Source organism: Globicephala melas, chromosome 5, assembly GCF_963455315.2.
Source record: "Globicephala melas chromosome 5, mGloMel1.2, whole genome shotgun sequence".
Classification (NCBI taxonomy): domain Eukaryota; kingdom Metazoa; phylum Chordata; class Mammalia; order Artiodactyla; family Delphinidae; genus Globicephala; species Globicephala melas.
The window spans coordinates 115,974,771-116,000,318 of NC_083318.1; positions in this window are offsets into that span (position 1 = coordinate 115,974,771).

Consider the following 25,548-nt stretch of genomic DNA (forward strand, 5'->3'; position numbering starts at 1 on the left):
TGCCAAATTAATGCTAGTCATCATTACCATTGTTCTATTTATTATTATTATTAGAGTGTAAATAGGATGATATTGTAAAGCAGAGATTAAATATCCATTAGAACTAAACCTTAAAGGTAAAGATTTTCTGGTAAAGTTAGGAAGGGAATCAGGACAGAATCTGAAGTGGGAAAATAACCTCACTAAAGGCGCTGATAGAGTTTGGTGACTCAGACCAGGGAAACTGAGTAACTATATCCATAATCAGCTGAACAATTAGTCAGATATTTCCTGTGGGCAAGAACAGAGGCATCAGTGTTTCACACGAGCCCAGGACCAGGACAAGTCATTGAAACCAAAGAAAAAATGGGTCTAGTGAGAAAAAAATAGTTTGGTTTTAATTCTTCAGGGAACCAGGGTGCTAAACGAGAGAGCCAAGCCTGAGCCAGGGAGTGGAAATAGAGTCGTTTCTACCTTGTAAGTTGCACAAGTGAAAAATGATCACCATAAGGTCCACTGTCCTGGCGAGGAAGTGGCTCTCTCCTAGAAAGAGAAATAACAAGGGAGAGGAAGTCCTAATGGTTCCAGAAAATGCCTGGTACATAATAGATACTCAAATAATATCTGTCGATTGAACGACCAGCTGATAGACTGACTGACTGAATGAACGAATTCCTGTCAGCTCAAGAGCATGGTTTTGAGAGATGATCTCACCCTCCTTCTCGCTCCATGGGAAAACAACGAGTTTTCAAGACAAATGGCACTAGAGAATCTCGATGAGGGATCTCTGTGTGTATTATGCAGGTACACTCTGAGAGGATGTTCTTTCTTGCCACACAAAAGCTACACACTGTTTAGAACATTGACTCTATGTTAATATATTTAAAGATTTCAAGTACAGAGCAACTTCCTCAGGCATTATGTGGCATCCTTTATTCATTCTTTGGCAGGCTTTTCACAATCATCATGTACAGTGGCTGCTGAAAAACACCTACAAAAAATGTCTCAGTTAGACTATAAGCTGTTGGAGATATGGGACAGGGCTTCATAAGCCATCCACACAGAAAGTTATGAACTAGAGAAGCAATGTAATATATATTCAGGGACTCAAAGGAGTGGAAAATACACAGGAGCCAGAATAACCAAAGATGTTTCCCTTTCATTTTCTGTTTTTGCTGGGCTTTGAAGAATGGGTGGCATTTAGATACATAGAGAAGAGTAGAAAAGCATTTCTCTTGGGGGAGGTTGTATGTAGTATGTACATGTTTACGTGCGGAAGGTTTATGTGTAGTTTATTTCTCAAAGTGTACGGAGATGGGAGGTGTTGGGAGCTCATATTGGTGAGTAATGGCAGCTACTCATTGGCTAAGAAAGGATATGATTAGTAGCATGGAGTATTACCCAGCCATAAAAAAGAACGAAATAATGCCATTTGCAGTAACATGGATGGACCTAGAGATTGTCATACTGAGTGAAGTAAATCAAAGACAAATATCATATATCGCTTATACGTGAAATCTTAAAAAATGGTACAAATGAACCTACTTGCAAAACAGAAATTGAGTCACAGATGTAGAAAACAAAATTATGGTTACCAAAGGGAGAAAGGGGGAGGGATAAATGGGGAGATTGGGACTGACATATACACACTACTATATATAAAAGATAACAAATAAGAACCTGCCATATAGCACAGGGAACTCTATTCAGTGCTCTGTAATGACCTATTTGGGAATGGAGTCTAGAAGAGAGTGGATCTATGTATATGTGTGGCTGATTCACTTTTCTGTACAGCAGAAACTAACACAACATCGTAAATCAACTATACTCCAATAAAAAAAAATTAAAAAAATAAATAGAATTAGTGACTTAAAAAATAAACTTGAATGCTTTAAAATTTTCAGTAAAAAAAAGAAGGGATATGATTAGATGATGGAGATTGCTAGTTGAAGAGACAAGAGTTGGTCTGCCAGGGATGAAAAAAATATTAAAGATTTTGGGAGACAAAAAATGATACGATTTTCCCGATGTTTAAGTCTGATAATAGAAAGGAAAGATGGGAAACAACAAATATAGGTAAAAGACTACTGATATAGTAAGGCAGATTGAGACAGTGAGGGCTTGTTCTTTGCTTTGATTGTAGGGAAGGAAGGAGAGAGTCAAGTGAATGAAAAAAACCAGTCAAGGTCTTGAGCCATCTAAGATACTGGGAAAGCTTGACAGCACTGATGAAAATACGGTGAAGCATAAGGCTGCAGAGGATGCGGGCATAGAGGAAATGGTCAAATAGGTGTGATTATTTAGGATTCAAATTCATAACAGATCTTACAAAAAGAAGCACGGTTTTATTTCATTGATTTTGTACCAGAGGTATGAAAATGTCTTAAAAGCAGACTAAAGTTGGAATTAGGAGATAAATCTGACACTAACTGTGTGTGGCATTGAGAAAGCCACTTCATTCCTTGTGACCTGGGTTTCCTGCTACATCAAATGTGGGAATTGGATAAGTTACCCCTGGGTCTCCTCCAGTTCTGACATTCTCTGACTCCATGAAAGAGGCCCGGCACCTGTTTTCAATTTAATCTCAAACATGACTTTCCTTATTCTTTAAACCTGCTTTTCTAGTAAGCTACCACATTTATTACCGGGCTTGTAGTCATTTCCTTTTATTCTAAAGAGAATATATATTCCGTTTTGCAGCTCTAGCTTCTCCGTATTATAACCTCATCGTGTTGAAACCATTTGGGGAGAACAGCTGCTAGAGTCATCTTTCTGTTTTAGACGTGGTCATGGTTGTGAAGCTACCTTTGGAACGCTAATCCTGAGACAGTGGTTTCCCTACTCTGATGAGAATTCAAAGTGATGTTTTATACCATTAGAAGCTGTTTTAACTTATCTGGAGCAAGAAGGAAAGCCAAGTGACAGGCCCTTATCCTGGACTTCATTATTTCTGCCTTGGGCTTTCTAACTCTAATTCCCGCCGTTCCGGTAGACATCTCCTTGCGGGACCCAAATGGTCTGTTTTTCATTACTCACTTGCTTCTTTTTTGCCTCTTTTCTCTCTATTCCATTACCACAGCATTGACTGTCATCATGATCAGTCAACCAAATTAGTCCATGCTTTCAGCCAGGCACCTAAGAAAGATGAGGACAGGCTTAGTGGAAAAATAATATCAGGCCTAAAGACAATCTAGTAGAACTGGGGGGCGGGGGAGGAGGCCGTGCTCTGACCCTCTCTTTACGTGGCAAAGAGATGCTTCTTGGTAGGTCAGGTAAAAGAACAGTACGACCCTTGAGGCACCCACCCCTCTTTGCTGACCTGTTGTAGATGGAATCTGCATTGTGATAGTCACTAGGGAAGTTTTCTCTTGGCAGCCTCTGGATGTACTTGACTCTCTAATGGATTGAAATATCAGAAAGACTTCATGATGAGGCAGTCCGGTCTATAGGATGTCTGACTTACAGACCCTTTCCCAGGCCCCTTAAACTACTTGATCTATCAACTATCTATCAACACTGCAGAAAGACATGAGAGCATCCAAAGAGAATGGTTCTCATCTTAGGCATTTACCCAGACCACCCACCCACTCATCCACTCAACCCATGACTCCCTCTTCTTTGATGCCGCCCAGATCCCCATGTTTGCCCCAGGGCTGCCACATTGCTTTGGCAATCCTTTGAGATACCAGCCCTGGTTTGGTGAGTAGGGTCCTTCCAGGGGTTAATATTCAAAGTACTGAACAACACGTAGGGCCAGGGGCACTGACCAATCAGGATGCTGCCTATAAACAACCAGAACAACAATTCAGGGGGTTCCCAGTAAATATCACTTCATGTCTTCTACTGTATCCTGACTCGGTCTTCTCCTTCAGTTCCTGCAGAAAAAGGCCTTCTCTACTTGAACATCATAGGATAGCCACCAAGTACCCTTGTCTCCCCTGCCAATACTCCCCACCCCGTCTCTACTCCTCAACCAAGGTTGACAGATAAGATGGGTCCTGCAACAGGGATTGAAGACAGTTATAATAAGATCATTAAGTTACTATATTTGTAACTTTACTGATTTGGCCGGGAAAGGTTCATCTTCTCTCTCCTGGAGGAGAAACTGAGCAGATGCGATCGAAGCCCACTTATGTGCCTTCGGGCCTGACCGTTTCCATGCCAACAGGCTTGACTTCTGCAGCTAACGATGATGTCTTTCGGGATTTCCCAGGATGCAGTCAGCTCTTCCCTGTGCATGTGACAGAAGAGAAGTACCATAGAATTAATGCCCCTTTTGGGACTTGGTGGATAAAGACCCCAGATCCCTAGCCTCCTGGGTGGGGTGATTCTGAGGTGAACATGACAACCCCAAATATGCCACCCTGACTTATTGATGATTTTGAGTGGAAGGCACTTGAGAAAGCACAGAGGTACTCTCTGACCTCCCCCTTTCTATTTAAAAGCAGGACATAAATTTCCCAGGAAAAATGTGCTCTCCCTGTACCAGGAAGAAGAGAACACTCTTATCAGCAGAGACAGGGAGTTGATACCAAGATGCATCTGTGCAAACAACCCTACAAGCAACCTTTGTCTTCCGTTAGTTTCCCCTGTATATTTCCTAGTCACTTTCTCACAGTTTCCCACCCCAAGCTCAAACCCCTTTTGTCTTTGTCTCCTCACAACTCCACAATTTATCATTCTTTGTTAAAATGGTAACATAAGCTTTCAGGTCTATCTACTTCTTTGAGTCTTCATCTTTTTTTGTATGAAGGCTCTCGTGCCATGGAAAAACATTAACCTCGAAGAAAACTTGTATGCTTTTCTCTTGTTAATCTGTTGTTTGCCAGTGCAATTCTCAGGCCCAGCCACAGAACACAAAATGGTAGAGAAAAATCATCTTTCCTCCCTTACAGAGGTGTATGTTCTTCACCAGTTCCCAGGAGCCCCCAGTGAGCTGCAGCTCCAGTTACCCGCAGTATAACTGGAGGGTTTGAAAACATACCCCTCATTGGCTGTCTTCCATCCTCTGTCTCACTTCCCCATGCCTCTAGCAGTGTTTACTGGGATCACCTTCCAAATAAACTTCTTGTATCTGCATTGTTGGCTCAGAGTCTGCTTCTGGGAGAGCCCAAACTGGAATAGAAAGGACTCTTTTATTCATTCATTCAAAACTTCATAGTGCACCTATTAGATACCAGATATTATTTAAGGATACAGGAGTGAACACATCAGACAAAAGCTCTAGGGACTTCCCTGGCGGTCCAGTGATTAAGACTCCTCACTTCCAATGCCAGGGCCACGGGTTCGATCCCTGCTCAGGGAACTAAGATCCCACATGCCGCATGGCGCGGCCAAAAAACCAAAACCAAAACAAACAAAAAATTTCTACCCTCTTAGAGGTTATAATAAATATAATAATTAAGTCATTTTATATATAGAATGTTAGATGGTTATAGGCGTCAAGGAGAAAAATAAGTCAGGATAAATGGTTAGGAAGCGTCGGGGTAGAGGTGTGGGTTGTACCTTTTTACCAGGATAGTCAGGGTAGATGTCACTAAAACAAGGACATTTGACCGAACACTTGAAGGACGTGAGAGAGCCAGTCACTTGGATATTGCAGACAAATCTTTGCAACTTGAGGGAACAAACAGTGAGAGAAAAAACTCTGAGGTGTCTGGGACATTTGAGGAAAAGCCTTCTTTCCTCCAACAGCCTTCTTGCGAGAAACAGAGGGAGGAGAGTAAAGAAAGGAGACCCGAGAGGTAACTGGCCAGACGAGAGACTTGTGAGGGTTTTGAGCAGAGCAGTGATAGGACCCGACTTCCCTTTAACGGGGTAATGCAGACCACTGTTAAGAAGGTGTAGGCAGGGCTGCTGTGTACAGTCGTTGAGGTGATATCCTGTGTGAGGACATTCAGGCTCAACTCTGTTGGCCACGCTATGAACCCTGGCATGAGATTGCGTCTGCCTGAAGAAAGGGGCACGTTTTTCCAATTCTCACGAAGGTGCCGTATAAGCCAGCAGCGGCTGCTTGGGGCCTGGGGGTGGGGGAAGGAGAATGGAGAACAGTGGACCAGGACAGTTACCAGGCTATTGACATCATCCAGAGCAGAGATGGTGAAGGCTAGAACCGGGGGGTAGCCAGGGAAGTGTTGAAAAGTGGTTCCATTCTGGACATGTTGAAAGTAAAGAAGATGTCACCTCAGATCGGACATGGATACATTAGTTCTATTTTTTTTTTTTTTGCGGTACACGGGCCTCTCACTGTTGTGGCCTCTCCCGCTGCGGAGCACAGGCTCCGGACGCGCAGGCTCAGCGGCCATGGCTCACGGGCCCAGCCGCTCCGCGGCATGCGGGATCCTCCCAGACCGGGGCACGAACCCGCGTCCCCTGCATTGGCAGGCGGACTCTCAACCACTGCGCCACCAGGGAAGCCCCCTGATACATTAGTTCTTTATTGCTGCTATAGAAAAGCACCACAAACTTCGTGGCTTCAAAAGACATAAACTTCCTCTCTTACAGTTCTGGAGGTCAGAAGTCTGAAATCAGTTCCACTGGGCTAAAGTCAATATGTTGGCAAGGCTGAAACCTCTGGAGGCTGAGGGGAGAATCTGCCCCTTGCCTTTTTCAGCTTCTAAAAGCTGCCTGGAGCCCCTTCCCTCTGTCTTCAAAGCCCATGACATCAATGCTTGTTCCTATCAGCACATCACCTCCTTCTCCTCCTGGGTCCTCTTATAAGGACTGTTGTGATTGCATTGGTCACCCGGGGAACCCAGAATAATCTCCCATCTCAAGATTCTTAATTTAGTCACATCTACATAGTCCCTTTTGCCATAAATGTTCTGGGGATGAGTGCACGGGCATAGCTGGGATGCCAATATTTAACCTACCACACAGAGTGTGTGTCCTGAACAACTGAAGGACGGCGTTGCCACTGCAGGGCAGCCAGTTTGTAGAGAGTGCCTGGGGAGGGCAGAACTGGGGTTCAGTAAAGACACATTAATTCTGAGGTGCATCTATTAAATGTTTGGGATGCTCTTTTGGTGTATCAACTTGGCTAGACTGTAGCCTCCATTTACTCTATCAAGCATTTGTCTAAGTGTTATTGTGAAGGTATTTTGTAGATGTGAGTCAAGTCCATAGATGATAGGTTTTCATAAAGGGGATTATTCTGGGTGGGCCTGATTCCATCGGTTGGAAAGAGAACAGAGCTGAGGCCTCCCTGATGAAGAAATTCCACCTTTGTCCTGCCGCTTCAGCCCATGTAGGAGAGTCCCAGCCTGCCTTTCCTGGCAGTCCATCCTGTGGTTTGAAGATTTCTAGCCAGCTCCCACAATCACATAAGCCAATTCTTTTCAATAGACCTCTTAATATCTATCTCCTACTGGTTCTGTTTCTGTGGTTGAAACCTGACTGACACAATGTCCATGTGGCGATGTTGAGGAGAAAATGGACATATGAGTCTGGAATCGGGAGACAAGGCTTGGGTTGGATATCCATTATTTTAGCATAATAATGTAGAACCAAGCTATGCCATCTGTGGTGAATCATATTGGCAAAGGAGACGTGTGTGTAGGAGCTTCATTTAGAAAAGGGTAAGAATCCAGGGCAAAACATTTTGTTGGCTTTGGCCACAAGGATAAAAATGGTTTCCTGGCTTCTGGCTTTTTCCAGCAAAGTAAGGCATGAGACGAAGGTGAAAGGCTAGAGTGACAAGGGTGGGAAAGGAAGGACGGAAGGAGACCAAGCGGGGGAGAATTCTAGTTGTCTATACGAAGAAGCCTGTATGTGGACCAAAAGGAGATCCAGTGGGAAGAGTAAGGAAATGTTTTCTATTTCCTCTAAACTCAGACTATGTGCACCATTAGCTCTAAGAAAGGTTAGATTATTTCTGGTAATTACCGAAACCTGTGTTCGTCTCCATGTCATGAAACATACTGGTGGGTTGTACTTAAATTTGACCCTCGGGAGTAGAGTCTGGGCAAGGGAAAACGGAGGTTTGAACTATGGAGCGAGGGAAGAGAATGGTTGCAGTAGACTCGGAGATGGAAACAGCTGAAATAGACAACTAATTGAATGTGGATACCAAGCAGAGAGAATCCAAGTCTTGTTCTTTCCAGCCCTCGGGAGCCAAGGGACACAGAACCGAACAGTGTTCTGTATCTAGGGATACAGAGCATCCAAGGAGAGAGGTCCTGGACCTAAGCTTCAGGAGAGTTGGTTGCTATGGAGAAAAATCCTTTGATGCCAGAAAGAGTTGGGCCAGGAGGGACATGGCAGGTAGGAACTTAGAAGGACGAAAGAAGCATCTAAGAGCTACCATATGATCCAGCAATCCCACTTCTGGGCATATATCCAGAGAAAACTCTAATTCGAAAAGATACATCCACCCCAATGTTCATTACAGCACTATTTATAACAGCCAAGACATGGAAGCAACCTAAGTGTCCATCAACAGGTGAATGGATAAAGATGTGTATATATACGATAGAATACTACTCAGCTATAAAAAAAGAATGAAATAATGCCATTTGCAGCAACATGGATGGACCTAGAGATTATCATACTAAGTGAAGTAAGTCAGACAAGAAATATCGTACGATATCACTTATATGTGAGATCTAAAACAATGATACAAATGAACTTACTTATAAAACAGAAACAGACTCACAGACATAGGAGACAAATTCATGGTTACCAAAGGGGAAAGAGTGAGAGGGATAAATTAGGAGTTTGGGATTAACAGATACACACTACTATATATAAAATAGGTAAACAACAAGGTCCTACTGTATAGCACAGGGAACTGTATTCAATATCTTATAATAACCTATAATGGAAAAGAATCTGAAAAAGAATATATATATATATATATATACTGAAATTATATATATATAACTGAATCACTTTGCTGTACACCTGAAACTAACAAAACGTTGTAAATCAACTATACTTGAATTAAAAAAGAAAAGAAGAAACATCTAAGGGCCAGGATTTAAAGTAAACTGAGTGGGACAGCACACGGGTAAGGCAGAGCAGAGGGGAAACCGGGTGTGTGCTGGCGGCTGGTAGAGGTAGCAGAGCTCCACTGGCTGTGCAGCAGTCATGGGCTAAACTGTGCCCTGCGCGTGGGGCTGTCTGCCGGGCAAGGGCAAACTTGACCTGCCGGGTTCCCGTGTGTGAGCCACAGAAAACAGGCTGCCAGGAAGGGGACAATGAGTTTGGTTTTACGTGCATCCTATTTGAGGGCACCCACATGATATCTGGCAGGGAGACAGAAATCTGGAAGACTCAAGATCAAGGTTAGGGATCTTCTCAGCATCCCAACTTCCACATGGCAATGGATAAACTTTCACGACAATTTTATTGAAAATATATACAATTTCCACAGCATCAATAACAGATAAAAGCCTTATGTAACTAGTGTCATCTAATAGAAAAAGCAGGAACCTGAGAGGCAGAAAACCTAGATCATCATCCAGACTCTCAGGAAGAAGCTGTGGGAACTTGATCTTGACATTTCTATTTGAGGCCGAAGTTTCCCCATTCATCATCTCTTCCACAGAAGGTTGTAGTCAGGATCAAACAAAAGAAGGTAAAAGTTAGAAAATGAAGTGCAAAAGTAAAGGGTGATTATTGTTACTATTTTTCTGTCTGGTTTGCCCCATTATGTCAGGGGGGAAGAAGACACATTTTATAAACAAAACAAAACAGAAAACAAGGAAAGTTATATGGGATTGAATTTTCAAATTAGGTCCCTAACTGAATAAATATACTGAATAATTGCTCTAAGACCCCACTTGGCGAACACTGTTTAGAAAATAAAATCCCAGGTTTGACACAGTGGTAGCAACTCCGTGCAGTCCATCGTCCTTTTTTTATTTTAACTTTTCCCCCAGTTGGTGGGTGGGCTAACTAAACAGAGACCTTTTACATGCTACTTTGCTATTTTCTAAACAGAGCTGCTATGCATGCTCTCTGGTTTATATACAAGGTATTGTTGTTTTTGAAAGCAAAGCACCCTTATAAATACCGTATTTCAAAAGATGAAGCTTTGCAGGAAATAATTATATAAGTTATTTTACATTTACATTAAATCTTCTAGTATTGCTCATTTGTATTTCCATGTGTTTTTAAAATAGCTATGCTTAGGCTCTAAACTGGTAATAAAGTCCCTAACAGATTTATCTATTTTTCTCTTATGGATGAAAAGTTTGCGAAAATGGAAGAATCTTCTTTGTGTGCCTTACATACCCTTAAGACCTTATTGTTTTAGAAAGTTTCAATGATTCACAGAGCAGAAAAAGAAAATGACATGATTTATATGGAATAAATAAGACAACTCTCCTATTTAGATCATAAAACAATAAAGATTCATTTGCTCCCTGAGACCTACATTTCTTAAGATGAGAATTTTATTACTTGTTTATTGCCATTATGGACCACAAATAGAGGAGAAAGGAGATGGTAACATTCAGAGATCATGATCCCTCTTAAAATTCTGTAGTCTGCGACCAAACCAATAAGAACAATCGTCTCATGCAAAAACAAATTCGTTCTTTCAAAGACCATTAAATCTTGCTCATGTATAGGTATAGTATTGGCCTTATTATGAGACAGTTTAGAACTACTTTCCCTAGAAATCCTGATATGGTTCACAGTTTTGCCAAGATTCAAAGGTGTCTCATAGGAAAGGTTAAAGTGCTGGAATCCTAGAACCGGAAAGAATGTGGTTCAGAAAGCAACCTAATCTGGAAAGTTCTGCTTGAAGCTGAAAACCTTTGGAAAGAAAGCTGGTTCAGCTCTGCGAAAAAAAAAAAATGTTTTTAATAAGCGGTTAAGGTTTAGATTATACACTAATTGGAAAGGGTTTCATTTTTACAGTATAAATCATTTTTCTTTTCCCATAGCAATATGAATATTAAAGCAGGGAAAGCACCAGACACTCTGATGACACTCTGATGTCCTGGAGTTTGAATTCAAATTCACAAATTAAACACGTGATACAGAAAGAGACCTGGCTTGACGGTGTTGCCAGCATAAACGCATGTGCTTACAACAAAGCAACACTCAGATGAGACGCTATCAAAACACAGAAGGGAAGAGTCTTGGTCTGCACTTAGAGAAATGAAATGTCCAGCGTAGGACCAGAATTCTACCATATTCTGAATGCACTTGAAGTGCTATGTCTATTTCTTGATGCCACCTTTAGAGAGAAATTCAGAAAAACTTAAATATATCTAGAAAGAAACGCTGTAAATCAGTGGAAAGAGTTCTGTATTTGATGGAGGTAAAGTTCATTACGGTCCTACCTCGGCTGCTCAGAATCTGTATCTTAGGAGAAAATCATTTAATCTGTCTGGGTCTCACTTTACACAGGACATCCATAAAACAAACGGGTGGACTTGATGAATCATTTATAAGGATTTTGTTCAGTTTTAAAATTCCAACATTTTTGGCAGGACATTTTGCAGTAATAATTAAGGTTTGTCTTTCCAGCATTCTTGTTTTTGCCTCCCCTATGGAGCTATAGCTTTCATTATTTAGGACAAGGGTAGAGACAGTAAACAATGAAGTCATTTAAATTTTTATTGTTGTTTTTAAACTCATGTTAGCCACAATAATCCTGAAACCCAAGTCATTTGATTTCAAGTGTGAAGTTATTTGACAGAGGGTTCCAAAAGCAGTTTTTAAAATAGGAGAGCCAAATTTTAAACTGTGTCTATGTAAATAATGTGGAATGATTTAAGTGCCAGTTCTTTAGCAAAAAGAGATAAAATCAACTCTCTGGGAAGGAGAAATAAGAGGGGATGTAACTAGTCACCTTAATGGTGATGAATTCCTGAACAGGAGCCCAGTGCTCGTCTCCTCAGGCAAGTGCCAGCAGTGGGGAGGAAGAATAAAAACCTCAAATTATTTTGAGGGTATCCCAGACCACAGTGAACCATTGAATCACTTCCCAAGGAAGTTGCAAGCCTCATAGAGGTACCCAACATTCATCATGGCATCTGAGCAGTAGAGTAGCAATCGTAGAATGAGCTCTCTAGGCAAGATGCCTGAAGGCAGCCTCACAGGATGCCATAACCCCTAGAAAGATGGAAACGAGGGACTATATTCCCAAGAGGAACACAGAAGTGGCTAAGAGAGGGACAGAAGAGTAGACATCTTTCCCAGACAGGGAGAAGAGGATAAACAATGACCTGTTATTGGAAGAGAGATCAAAGGGAAATATGTTCATTCTGATTTGGATGCAGTGGAGCTAGGTGTACTCAACCAAAGACCAGGAAGAGGACTGGGCATCTGGAATTCAATGGCAATGGACCAGATGTTTCTTATTTCAAGATAATAAGAATCATAAGGATTGTGCCCCCAAATTTATCATCTAAGTGCTGTGGGCTGAACTGTGTCTTTCCCAAAATTCATGTGTTGAAGTCCTGGTCCACAATGTTACGGAATTTGGAGATGGAGCCTTTGGGAGGTTATTACATGTAGATGAGGTCATGAGGGTGGGGCCCTCATGATAGGATTAGTGATCACATATGAAGAGACAGCAGAGAGTATAGTCTCTCTCTCTCCCCACCATTTAAGGACACAGGGCTTTCTGCAAGCCAGAAAGAGAACCTGAGCCCAGAACTTGACCATGCTGGCACCTTGATCTCAAACTTCTATGCTCCAGAAATGTCTGTTGCTTAAACCACTTAGTCTATTGTATTTTGTTATAGTGGCCTCAACAGAATAAGACACCAAGCCAAGATACTTTTGAGTGTGAAAAAGGGACATTAAAATTAATTGGAAATATATTTTTGAGACATTTATTCATTGAACAACAAATTGGCTATATCATTTATATTGGTTGATGAATAAAATAGTTCTTTGCAAAAGTTATTTTGAAAAATAAAATTATTTCTAAAAAAATAAAATGTACCCTTTTAGATTAAAGCAAAATAAAAAAGTTATTTATATTGATTGTCTAAATATTTAAAATTAGTGCAAGCTATATCTTTCTCTAATACTGATTCACTAATATTTTTTGGAGAAGGTATTATTATTTCTATAAGGTCTTAGCCTTTTTATTTTTTCAAAAATTGCCTGCAATCTTCAGTTGCATTTTATATGAGTATATTTCAAAAGGATACATATTTACTTTTCTCTTTAGACTATATAGCATTTTACTTGAGAAAATATTAAGGGGTACTGAGTTACCTAGTAAGTTCAGAGAAAATTCTACTAAGTAGAGGATATTCTCAATTCTAATTTTTATGAAATGGTAGCTCTATTAGCTCGAATATTTTTATAGGTACTGTCTTTTGGCCTCAGTTTAGAGTTTCTCTTTTCTACAAATACTTTATAAGGCAAAACTCGGAAAATAAGTTCTCTATTCATAATTCTTTTTAGTGTTTTGCCAAATAGATGCTGCAGAATCATCTTTTTGAAGCAAAATGAGGTCTTTTCAATTTCATTCCATTCCAGGAAAAAATATAATCCAATTAAAAAAATGAAATTTGATCAAAAGATTTTTTCTAAAAGTCATTTCAAAAGCGTTTACAGAATTTTAAAATTAAATCTTGTACATGGTTTGAGGTCTCATCATTTAATTTGTTTATCTCCCTGCTTTTGTAGGGATAAATTTGCCTTTGTTTGTAGTTATTGCAAAACCTGATTTCTTGCTTCCAAATCACTGGATATTTTGATACAAGATTTCCCACCAGTTTTTTAAATGCAGAGTTATTAAAGAAAATATGCAATGCCATAATAGAGCTAGTAGGTTGATTTGCAAAGTAGTTCTCTGAAAGACTGAAACATTTCTAAAATCTGATTGAAGATATATAGCAAGAGAGAAAGCATATATGGCCTTGCAAATATATTTTTTGGGGGTACTTAACATAAGCTTCATCAAAAAATTTTTGTAGTACCGTTACTTTACTCTGGTGTTTATAAATTTTGACATCTACAGTGTCTATTTCAAATGATAGGCTCTTGTAGTTTGTTGGATGAAATTATTATAACCTATTTGTCTACCACAGCCAAGTCTACGAATATTTTTCGCTATAAGTTTCTTAATTTAGTAAGACCATTATTTTATCCCTGATTTGCTGGGCTCTGCCAAATTTGTATCCATAGAAATACTGCAGGACAAATAATTGTCCATTCACTGTTGGACCTTTTAACTGAACATGCAATTCATTCATCTTCAAAGACTGACCTCCCTAAAGCGTTACTTTATTACGTGAATTTGATTAAAGAAATCCAATCAATAATAGAAACAACTGTCTTCTACATGAAGCATGTGATTAAACTTTTACAAAAAGGCATCCTTTAACTTTAAGATTATTATTATTTTTGCCAATAAAACCAACATATTACAGCTATCCCTTCACTCTCCATGGGTATGCACGAAACTTTTGGATCCAAAAATGAATGAAATCAGTCTAGAAGGAAAGTTATTTGATCTCCATGAAAACTCATGTTTCAGAGTGACACATAAACACACTTTCTGCAGATGCACCTGTGAAAGTGATATATTTTGACACCATTTTCTAAAATTAATCAATTACTTAAGTAGGTGCGGCTATCTTCAGAGTATTTGTTTCTTCCAGCTTTTATGTGATTAGTGATATCTCTACAGCCTCTGTGAAGTTAAAACTATTTTGTCCAATTTCCATGTTTGCCGTCAACTCTCTTGAGACGTGGAAATTTAGTATCTAATTATACATTAAGCATGCATTAGCATATTGGTGCTAAAAGGGATTATTGCAAAAGAAAGTGTTTACTGAACGTGGCAGTTTTCACGGAATTTTATTTTCAGCTTCAAATCCACCCTTCTAGATTCTGCTTTGTGATGCTGAAGCTGAATTCTGTAAATTGAAATTTTGACGGTTGGTTCTTTGTCAGGCTCTTTTAACAGGGGGAGTAAGAGGAAGACTACCAATCTGGAGGTTAAAGAAGCAAATTGATCTTTTCCATTTATTTGCTGTGGGCTTCCTCTGTGATTTGGGGGGGAGAGCTTTTTGAGGTATAATGTGACCTACAAAATTGTAGGATATTTAAACTGTATATCATGATGATTTGATATACGTTGTGAAAGGATTTCCCCCAACTGGTTAATTAACACATCAATCACCTCACATATTAATATACTTAGTTAACTATTTATTTATTTTGTGAGAACATTTAAGTTCTACTCTGTTAGAAAATTTCTATTACATAATACAGTGTTTTACATTAGATCCTCAAACCTCATTCATCTTATAGCTGAGAGTTTGTACCTGTATGCTTTTGATGTCTGGGTACATTCTTCCACCAAGGCATCTTCACCCCATGTAGAGCAGGGCCCTCCTACAGCCACAGGTGAATCTAGGTTTTCCAACATTTTCAGAACCATATTCATTTCTCAGCCCTAAGGGTAGCAGCTTCGTCTTTTAGGTGCTATTTCCATGATACTTAACGTTCCTTTTGCCTATTTAGTTACTTTAAGATTCTCTTTTTACCTATTCAATGACTCATTTAACATCCTTATACCTAGTCACAGATTCTTTGTGTTAAATTCTCTCTGTTCAAATAATTGGTGTGGTTTTTGTCTCTTTACTGCACCCTGACTGGTATAATCATTACTATGAGGAGTAGACTCTGGAAGCAGGCCCTTGAAGCTGGGATTTGGTAAATGGCCTGGCTGTGTTTTTGGACTTGAATGAAGTGTTGAGCCCTTGCCAATGTGAAATGAGATGATATGAATTCATTACATGCAGCGGCATCACAATTAATCAAATTAATTGACCTGTGGTTAGTTATAATAATATTCCTACTAAAGTAAATATTTTGGGGGAAAATAACTGCTTTACTTGACCATTATGGCAATTAATGATGACTCTAAGATCTCTGGCATGCAATGGAGTCTTCTGATTGCAGAGGAACACTTGTAAAAAGAGCTCAGATCTTTACTTGAAAATTAAAACCCTCACCTCAAAATTTAAAAAAAAAAAAAAAGTTTTTCTGAAGCCCTAAAAGCTCTACTTTTATAGCAAATATCTCTTATTTTTTATAGCAACTTGGCCAACACATCTGGAAAATTAAACCCAACGTTTAATTGTGTGGCTTGCAGAATTACAATGTCAGTTGAATTCACAGCTTTTCCAAATGTGTCATGTGAAAGTTAAGGTATTGATTGGGTGGAAGTGGGACCCTGAAACTGGGAATAAGAACTTCTGATTGGACTCAGGTAAAGCTGAGAAATTGGGGCCCCTGAGTCACACTGAGCCTTTCTTGTCATGAATGAGAATAATACCCTTCTCTATGTTTGAAAAGCCTGTAATGACTTCACCTGGAGAATTTGTCATGCAAGGAGAAGTTTAATCTCCTTAAGACCAGTCCAAACACCTCTTGGCCTCTATGCTCATGTTTATAGTCAGATCTCACTGTGCTCCTGGGAAGAAATTACAAATTTTGACCTAGGAGGAAATAGCTTATATTCCAAGAAAACTGGAAGATTTATATTGACATAAACCTAGGGAATATAGTCAGCCCTCCATATTCGCAGGGTCTGCATCCATGTTTTCAACCAACCACAGGTCGAAAATATTCAGCAAAAAAATTCCTGAAAGTTCCAAAAAGCAAAAATTGAATGTGCCACTTGCTAGCAACTATTTACACATCATTTACATTGTTTAGGCATCATAAGTAATCTAGAGATGATTTAAGGTATACAGGAGGATGTGTGTAGGTTATGTGCAAACAGTATGTCCGTTTATATAAAGGACTTGAGCACCCACGGATTTTGGTATCTGGGGGGTCCTGGAACCAATCCCCAACAAATACTGAGCAATGAGTGCATGCATGGGAATAAATTCTCAAGGTGTTGGACCAAGCAGGACAGAATATAACACTACGTCAGGCCAAGTTTATTGATAAGGTTTACTTACCAATGATTCCAGATTGAACGCATCAGCTCTTTCCGGAAGATTTGTACTACATTAACTAAGCTGGAGCAACATTTTTCAGAATTCCTTTCCATGAATAGATCCAGGTTAGTGTGGGCCACAAGAAACATGTTACCTGAGATTTGTAAAGTGGATGTGGAGTAGCAGCCGTGTTCTCTTCATGCTGGGAAGCTTGTACAGATCCCTGGGTGCTATGGAAGGCCCTTCACACTGTCCCTGATCTGCTGGGTCCTTCTGCTGGCACTAGGGCAGCAGCCTGACCACAGCTCCTCTCCCTTCATCTTTTCCTTCAGCTTCTCTGAATTCTGGGCCAGGTGCCATAACAAAGGGTGCCCACTTTTTCTGCAGGCCACACATCAAATTTGGAAGGTTGGAAGTGGTGAGAGACTGTATTAATTTTGTATTGTTGCATTCATAAATTGCTGCAAAAAAAAAAGGGGGGGGGTGCTTCCCAGCTGGTGCAGTGGTTGAGAGTCTGCCTGCCGATGCAGGGGACATGGGTTCGTGTCCCGATCCGGGAAGATCCCACATGCCGTGGAGCGGCTGTGCCCGTGAGCCATGGCCGCTGGGCCTGCGCGTCCGGAGCCTGTGCTCTGCAACGGGAGAGGCCACAACAGTGAGAGGCCCGCGTACTGCAAAAAAAAAAAAAAAAAATTGCCGCAAACTTAGTGACTTAAAATAACACCGATGTATGATCTTACAGTTCTGTAAGTCAGATATCTGACATAGTGTTGGCTGGATCACATTCCTTTCTGAAGGCTCTAGAGAGAATCCATTTCTTTACTCATTCAGTTTGTGGACATAGTTCATTCCTAGCTGTTGTAGCATGGAGGTCCCCATTTTTTTGCAGCTGCCAGGTGAGAGTCATTCCCAGGTTCTAAAGGCTGCTCTCATCCCTCAGCTTTTGGGCCCCATCCTCCATCTTCAAAGCTTAAAACAGGGGGTCAGGTTGCTTTCACACCTCATCCCTCCTGCCTTTCTCCCATTCCGACTCCCTATCTTAATATCAACTGACTAACAACATTAATTCCATCTACAAACTCAGTTGTCTTTTGTCATGTAATGTCACATAGTCACAGGTTCTGGGTGTTAGGATGTGCAATCTTTGGGGTGCCATTTTTATGCCCATTTTATGCCAATGGAAACCATCAACAAGTTCTAGCTCATTCTTACAGATTCAACTTTTTCTGCACTGCCTTGCTTCAGCATTAACCTTTGCTTTCCACTTCCTGCCCTACTGACCTCAGGCCCAGCACCAGATACAGAAACAACATTCACATATAAACTGTTTAATTAGCTACCACAAGTGCATGAGGTCAAGGTTCTATAATAAATCTCATATTCTATAGCATCTGTACTGGTCCTGTTTCTCTTATTGAAGCCTGCCTGTTACACTAATGCATATGGAAATGAACTCTAGCCATTTATCTGGCTAGTTGACAAAACATTAGACTCAGAGGTGGCCTATGCAACAACTTCCCTGGCATAACATAGACAAAAGAATTCAAAGGCTTAGGGAGATGAAAATTTTGGAGTGGATTCATTATAGGCAATCTGTACTCCCACTTCTCAATTCCATCCTATGAGAGGGCCCACCGGCTGCCCCTTTCTCCAAACTTGGAGAAATAAACTAGTGAGGGAAGCAAGAGTATGTCTGAAGATATCTCTGGTTGTCAGTCCACTGTTGCCTAAATGTGATGGTAGGGGATGCTGCCGTTGAGATGGGTGCCCTGATTTCAATCCCAGGGTAGCAGAGGTCAAGAGCTCTTAAAAGCCAAGGACAAAGTGGATATATTCACAATAAAGGGCGGCAGGAGTGTAGTGTAATCAAATGTTTTGACCTTCAGGAATTTGGGGGAGGAGCTCATTTGTCACCATTCCCCTAGGAATGGTATGGATGGGTAGCTTTATAAAAATATTTCTTTATGTATATAACAAGGAAGAGGCTTCAGATCTAGTAACCAAAATCTGACTTGAGTCATTGTAATGGAGAATTGTGGTCTCTTACCCAGTTTCTAGACCTAAGCCAGCCCAAAGACCCAGAGCTTTCTCTTTGATGGGACAGATCCTTATTCTTGAGGAAAGAACCTTCAATACTGCCACAAATGTATGCTGTAATCATCTTCCAAGGAAACTGTAGCTATTTACTAGAATGATTGTAAAAGAAATATATATATATATATAAATCTGTATCTATATCTATTTATGTATTTATTATTTATTTATCTTGTTGATTACTATATACCAACTCTGAAATAATGATAATTTCTTAAAACCCCAAACTGAACTCTGGTCCATTAGTCACAATGAGGTTTTATGGTAGTCAAATAACTAATGAAGTTTTAGCCCAGGTGTGAATCACATTAGGCTCAGTAGGTCCTCAAAACCACTTTGTGGTTATTTCCCCAGTTTCTGGATTTGTAATTGGAATAGATAAACTTACCATTGGCAGAATTTCCCTATTAGCTCTCTTACCTAAGAAGGGCCAAATGTACCCTTGAACTTCCCCTACCAGAACAGTAAACAAAAAACAATATCACATCCCTTGGGGAAATGTAAAGATTAGTACTGCCATCTAAGACTCAAAAGATGCAATGTCGTGACGTCCATCGTAACCTCATTTTACTTGCTTATCCGTTCTAGGAAGAAGCCGGATGAATCTTAGATAATGTCTGTGGATTATTGTAAACTTAATTAGGTAGCCTCAGTTGCAATCATGCCGCAGGTCTACTGTCTTTACTGGAGTAAATCAGTACAGTCTCTGGAGCCTGCTATGAAGCTGTTTCTTAGGAAATACCCTTTTCTCCATACCAGTGTGCGAGAACCTCAAGAGACAGCTTTTCGTTTCTTTCTTTTTTTTTTTTTAACTGGAATGACCAACAGTGCCTTCCCCACAGAGGTCTTACCCCTCAGGGTTCTATCAACTCTACCATCATGTAGTCTATAGGGATCTTGACCACCTTTGCCTCCCACACAGCATCCCAAGGGCCCAGTACAGCGATGACATTCTTCTGATTGCATCTGATGAGATGGAAGTGAAAAGCCCTTTATGTGCCTTTGTAAGACATATGCAATGCAGAGCATGGGAATCAACTCCAAGAAAATTGAGCAGCTCTCAACCCCAGTGAAGTCTGTGGGAGTCTAGGAGTCTGGACCACTTTGAGACATCCTCTTCAAGGTGAAAAACAACTTGCTGTACTTGTGCATCTAGCCCTAAAAATGAGGCACTGTATTTGGTTGGAATTTTTTACAAAAAATTTTTTTTTTACAAAATTTTTTACAAAATTTTTAGTCTATATATACTATATTTAAGTGTGCTATTTTCATGAATTTATGAAGTAATCCATAATATTGACGGTGGAGAGCAGAGCAAGAGAAGCTGCTACAGCAAGTCCAGACTGAAGTGTGAGCTGCTCTCCCGCCTGGGCCTTATATTTCAGCGCTTCCAAAATCTGGAATGTGTGAGGAGTATCGGAGGCAAAGAAGGATGCAGGATGGAGCTTCCCGCAAGCACGAAGATGAATATCACATCACAAACATTTGAGTTCGGGAGCAAATCCAAGCTTTGTTTATGAGTAACTCCTTTTGCAGCTCTGGGCTTATAATGAGGACCTTGTGAGTCTGTACACAGAATCACGAAACATCAAGCAACCCTGTGGCCCGAGCTTCTCATTACGAACTGAGTGTTTTTTGACCAGTATCAGCTGAGAAGAGCCTCCCCCTCAGAGATTTGAGTGTCAGCTCTATGGGGGCCTCTCCTCTAAGTTTCTAAGTTTTTATAATTCCAGTCACTTCCCTTTGTTCCTTCAACCTTGGGGAAGATAACTACTTTCTGAAGTGGCTATCTCAGTGTTCTCTTACAGGATGTTTGTTTTTGTTTGTTTTACTCTTTTTGTAACCTAGTTAGCAATCTATATCTATTTAAAAATTCTTTATATTAAAATACCTCTGTAGATAACTGGTGCTATATCTGTCTCTTGACGGACACATCAGAGAATATGTTGCAAAATTATCTTTAGATTTGCAATGTACAGTCAATAGCAAAACCACCATTAGAAAGCACATTCAGAGCACTGTCACTATGTATTCTATGTCAATAACTCTCAACCTCTACTTTCTGCACCTGTTTCATGATATCTAATGTCTATTTTTCACAGTTTCCATTCTACTCCCAGTGGGGGCGGGAGGGGGGAGGGGTAGGTTTTGTGCTCAACTGACCAGCAGGGGCAGAGTGTCAAATACTTTCCCTACTACCACTTAGGATATAAATGAATTCCTTAGTTGCTCACGATCCAATGCATTTCATTGTATTGGTAAGTGCCTCACGTGCTGACTTTGAGAGGAAAATGTTAATTCCCTCGGTCTAGGAAAGGTTAAAAAAGAGGCAGGTCTTCACTGGTCATCTTCAGCTTTACCACATATAAAGTGAGAACTGCATTCACCAGGCACATGGGTTACAAACTACTAGAGGAGACTAACGTGGAGGCTACAGGTATAAAGGGCAGGTCTACCAAATCCATTCCAATTATTTTAATAGATTTTTTATTAATAATACTTTATTAAAATTTAAAACTTTGGAATAATTGTTAAACCAGATGGAACCCCAGGACAAAGAAATAAGCCAAGACCATAGCAGGCAAATCAGGGTATATAATTAATTCTCTCTCTCCCTCTCTCTCTCTCATTCTTACTCCTACCTGTTCAAATATCTAGATCATTACCAGAGAAAAGAGAATGAGAATGGTGAAAAAATAACCTTAAAGTGACTAACTTTTACCCAAAAGAAGTGAAGAAAAATCCAAATTGACAAAATTTGACCTGAATTGTCAAGATTCAATTTTGTACCATCAGTGGAAATGAACACTTGAGAATGAATAAAAAGTCAAAAATAGAGAAAATAAGAAAGTTCCAATTTTTATTATTGTGAAATTTATTTCTGCTATAAACTCTAGAATGATGAGGTATCTGTAAATCTTTTCTTACATGATCTTTTCTCGACCTATTTCTTCACCATTATCTTAAGCCTATATTTTCCAGGCTGACTAAACTTCTGATATTTCTTGGACTATATCAATTTTTTTCCTTCCTCAAGGTATTCATTCTTGTTGTTCCCTCTGCCTGGAACTTCCTGGCATTTTGCATGGCCTTTTCTCATTTTATAGGAATCATTTTATAGGAACTTTCAAAGATAGGTCTTTCAAAATTACTCTAGCTAAATCAGCCCTTGGACCATTTTTCTTTATAAATAACTCCCTGTTACTTACTCTACGGTCTTTGTCTTAATCTGTAATTATTTTGTTTATGTATCTGTCCACTGCTTTATTAACTCTTTACCATTTTGAACATAAGTTTTATGGAAGGGAAGGGGGCCGCAGGAACCATGTCTTTCTTATGCACTGTAGAATCTCCAGTGCAGAGTGAAGTGTCCACCACAGAGCAGGTTCTAAATAAATATTGATTGATTGCATGAAGGAAGAATAAAAGCCCTATAAGAAATCATGAAAAGAGTCAATTTCTTCTCTTTCTCTCCATCAGCAAAAGCTACAAGAGAGATTTCAGCCCAACAAAGAAGCAACTTTATGATTGTATCAAAATCTGTATATCTAAGCCAGATAAATGTCCTAGGATCTCCAATTGCCTATGTTCCATAGGTGCCTCAAAGTCAACGTATCTAAATGCACTCATTACATGTCTCCAAACTTGTTTCTCTATTTCAAATCATGGTGGATGACACCATTCAAACATGACTAAATCTGACCAGTTCTTGCCCATTAATATTTGTTGTATTTGTCTATTTCCTCTTCATTCCTTATTATTCTTTGTATATTTTGATTTCTCCTAATCTGCAATGAATTCCTAATTCATTTTCTACTTCCAGTTTTATTCCCTTTCTGATTATTCTCCACACTGTTCTTTAAGACTAATCTTTCTAAAGCACAAAGCAGATAAGCTTAAAGCTCTGTTTATTCTTTCCCATAGGAACAAAGTTCAAATTCCTTAGCCTGATACAAAAAACCACCACAGTTTGATCTTTACTTGCCTCTCTGGCTTCAATTCTCAATGCTGCCACCTCTCTCTATCCTCAAATTTATTTTATGCTTTAGTCTACAGAACTACTCACAGTTTTCTAATCTTGCTGTGCTCTTTCATGTTCAGACCTTTACTCATCCTCCTTCTTATGCCAAGAATACTCCTTTTTGCCTGTTGAGGGCATCTATTTGTCTTTCAAGGTTTGACTCAAACAAAGACTTTACAAAGTTTTTGATCCTCCACGGAGAAACAGACCACAGTTAAACATGGGATGAGCTGTTTTCTAAGATATGATGTTATTGGTGTTGTTTAAGAATTAATATTAAAAGAACTGAAGAGATGATTGAGTCAGTTAATTTAAGTCCCTTCGTTTTCTTAAATTCTGGGAACTTGAACATTGGAATCACAATTAAAATAGAATGAGGAAAGGTATGGACTAGACCTGCAGAAAATCTTTTTTTAAATGCTTTAGGATGTTTGACAACACTAATATAGATGACCACTTTATTTCTCAATCCTATAAAAAGTAAAAGTGAAGTAAACATTAATAAAACATAAAAGTAAAATAAACTTGAAATTTTTAAAAAAAGAAATCTTCATGTGCCAGAAAAAGGAATAAATACAAATGAAGGCTTCAGCCACAGATATGCCCCCTAGACATTGGATTCTGGGTTGTGGGATGGAATCTTGAGTCCAAGGAAGGTAGGGAGCTGGAACTAAGCCCTCTGCACAAAACCAAAAGCTGTTCAGCCTGTGAAAAGGGAACTAGAAAGCTTTTCCATGCCCCAGGAATTCAGGAATAAAGTCAACTGACTGGGATTGTGGGTAAGAAAAAATATGGTACCTACAAGAAACCAAAGTGCAGCACACAACAAAGCTTGGGGATTTGGGAAGATACTACCCTAACAGTGTGGAATTCCTAGATAAGAAATTAATACAGGTATCTTTTAAAGAAATAATATAAAATTCAATATATAAGAAATTATGATAAAATATAAAATTTGAAACCAATTTCTAGGGGCATTCACACCACTCAAAGTGTGGGACTCTCACAGATTTATGAGAGAGAGAGAGACAGAGAGAGGGAGAGAGCAAGCTCACAATAAAAATATATAAACTGCAGGAAGACATTAATTACTGAGGGATAACTAGCATATTCGATAGACAAGAAAGTCAGTATCCTAAGAACTAGAGGTAATAGAATAATCTAAAAAGAATTATAAAATAATAATTTTAATGATGATCAATGTAAAAAATAGAACCCATGATAAAATAATAAATCTGTATGAAAAATGAATAGACAGATTTGAAATAAATACAAATTGAGCATTTGAAAATTTTTTTTAAAAGTACATAGTCATTAAAATTAAAAACTTATCAGGTGAATAAAGTAAATTCAACACAGCCAAAGAGAGAATTAGTGAACTAGAAGATAGGTCTTAGGAAATTACACAGAATAAATAGCCCAGAGAAACAAAGCAATAGAAAATATGAGAGGCTAATAAACATAAAGAATAGAATTATAAAATCTAATATATGTTTAAGAAGAACTTCAGAAGGGCCAAGAACATAGAGAATTGGGGAAAGCAATATTCAAAAAGATAATGGATAAGTATGATGCAGAGTTGGAAAAGAAATCAAAGAGAAAAGGTAAATTCCCTGCAAAGAAAGTATCTTTTTGGTTGATAGCAGACTTTATATTAAAGAAGATACTGTAATCATATCTTCTGAGAGAAAATAATTTTCAATTAAGTATTTAAGCTCAAAAAATTATGACTCCAAAATGAGGGTGAAATAAAGATATTTTTAGATAAGCACTAAGAATATTTATCACTCATAGACAGACTCTCACTAAGACAACAACAAACAAACACTAAGAAATATATTTCAGAGCAAGAAAGATGGATCTCAGAAAAGTGGAGTGGAATGCAGATGCAATAAACTTATGTCAACTATGCATGCTAAAAATTTGATGGTAACCATTAAAAAAATAGATGTCAAATGTTTAACTTCTCAAATGCTTCAGGGGCAGGATGGAATTTCTAGGGGCAGGATGGAATGTGTAAAATGGAAGAAATATATCTGGGCTGAATTACTAGTTATAAGACTTTAAGTATTCAATTACTTTTTCTGTGAAATGAGAAGATGGTGTTAAATTTTGAATTAGTTGTCCTAAGGCCTTGTGATTTTATTATCTATGATAACTGAAATTATTAACTAAGGATTTATGTTTGTGAAAAAAAGAATACTTTAGAATCATAGATACTCACAGTTGTAAAGAATCTTAAAAGGTCATCAAGTCCAAACTATGGTTGATGTTTTAAACTCTTCATCAGTAGAAAAATACATATTAACCTTGAGTAGCTTACTTGCCATAGCCCATATTTTAATTTCATTCTTAACATACCCCTGATTGTTAGTTCTTAGAGAAGTGGTGGGTGGGTGGGGGAATCACTTGAGACCTTTATCCAAGTAAAAGAAATAGATTTCATTCCAAAAGTTAAATGAGGAAATCTTCTGCAGGTGGATCAGGCTATAGGTTGGGAAATTCACTGTAGGTATAAAATAAATAACTCTCACATCTGTAAGATTTTGTTGTAACAAAATTGAATCTATTAATATT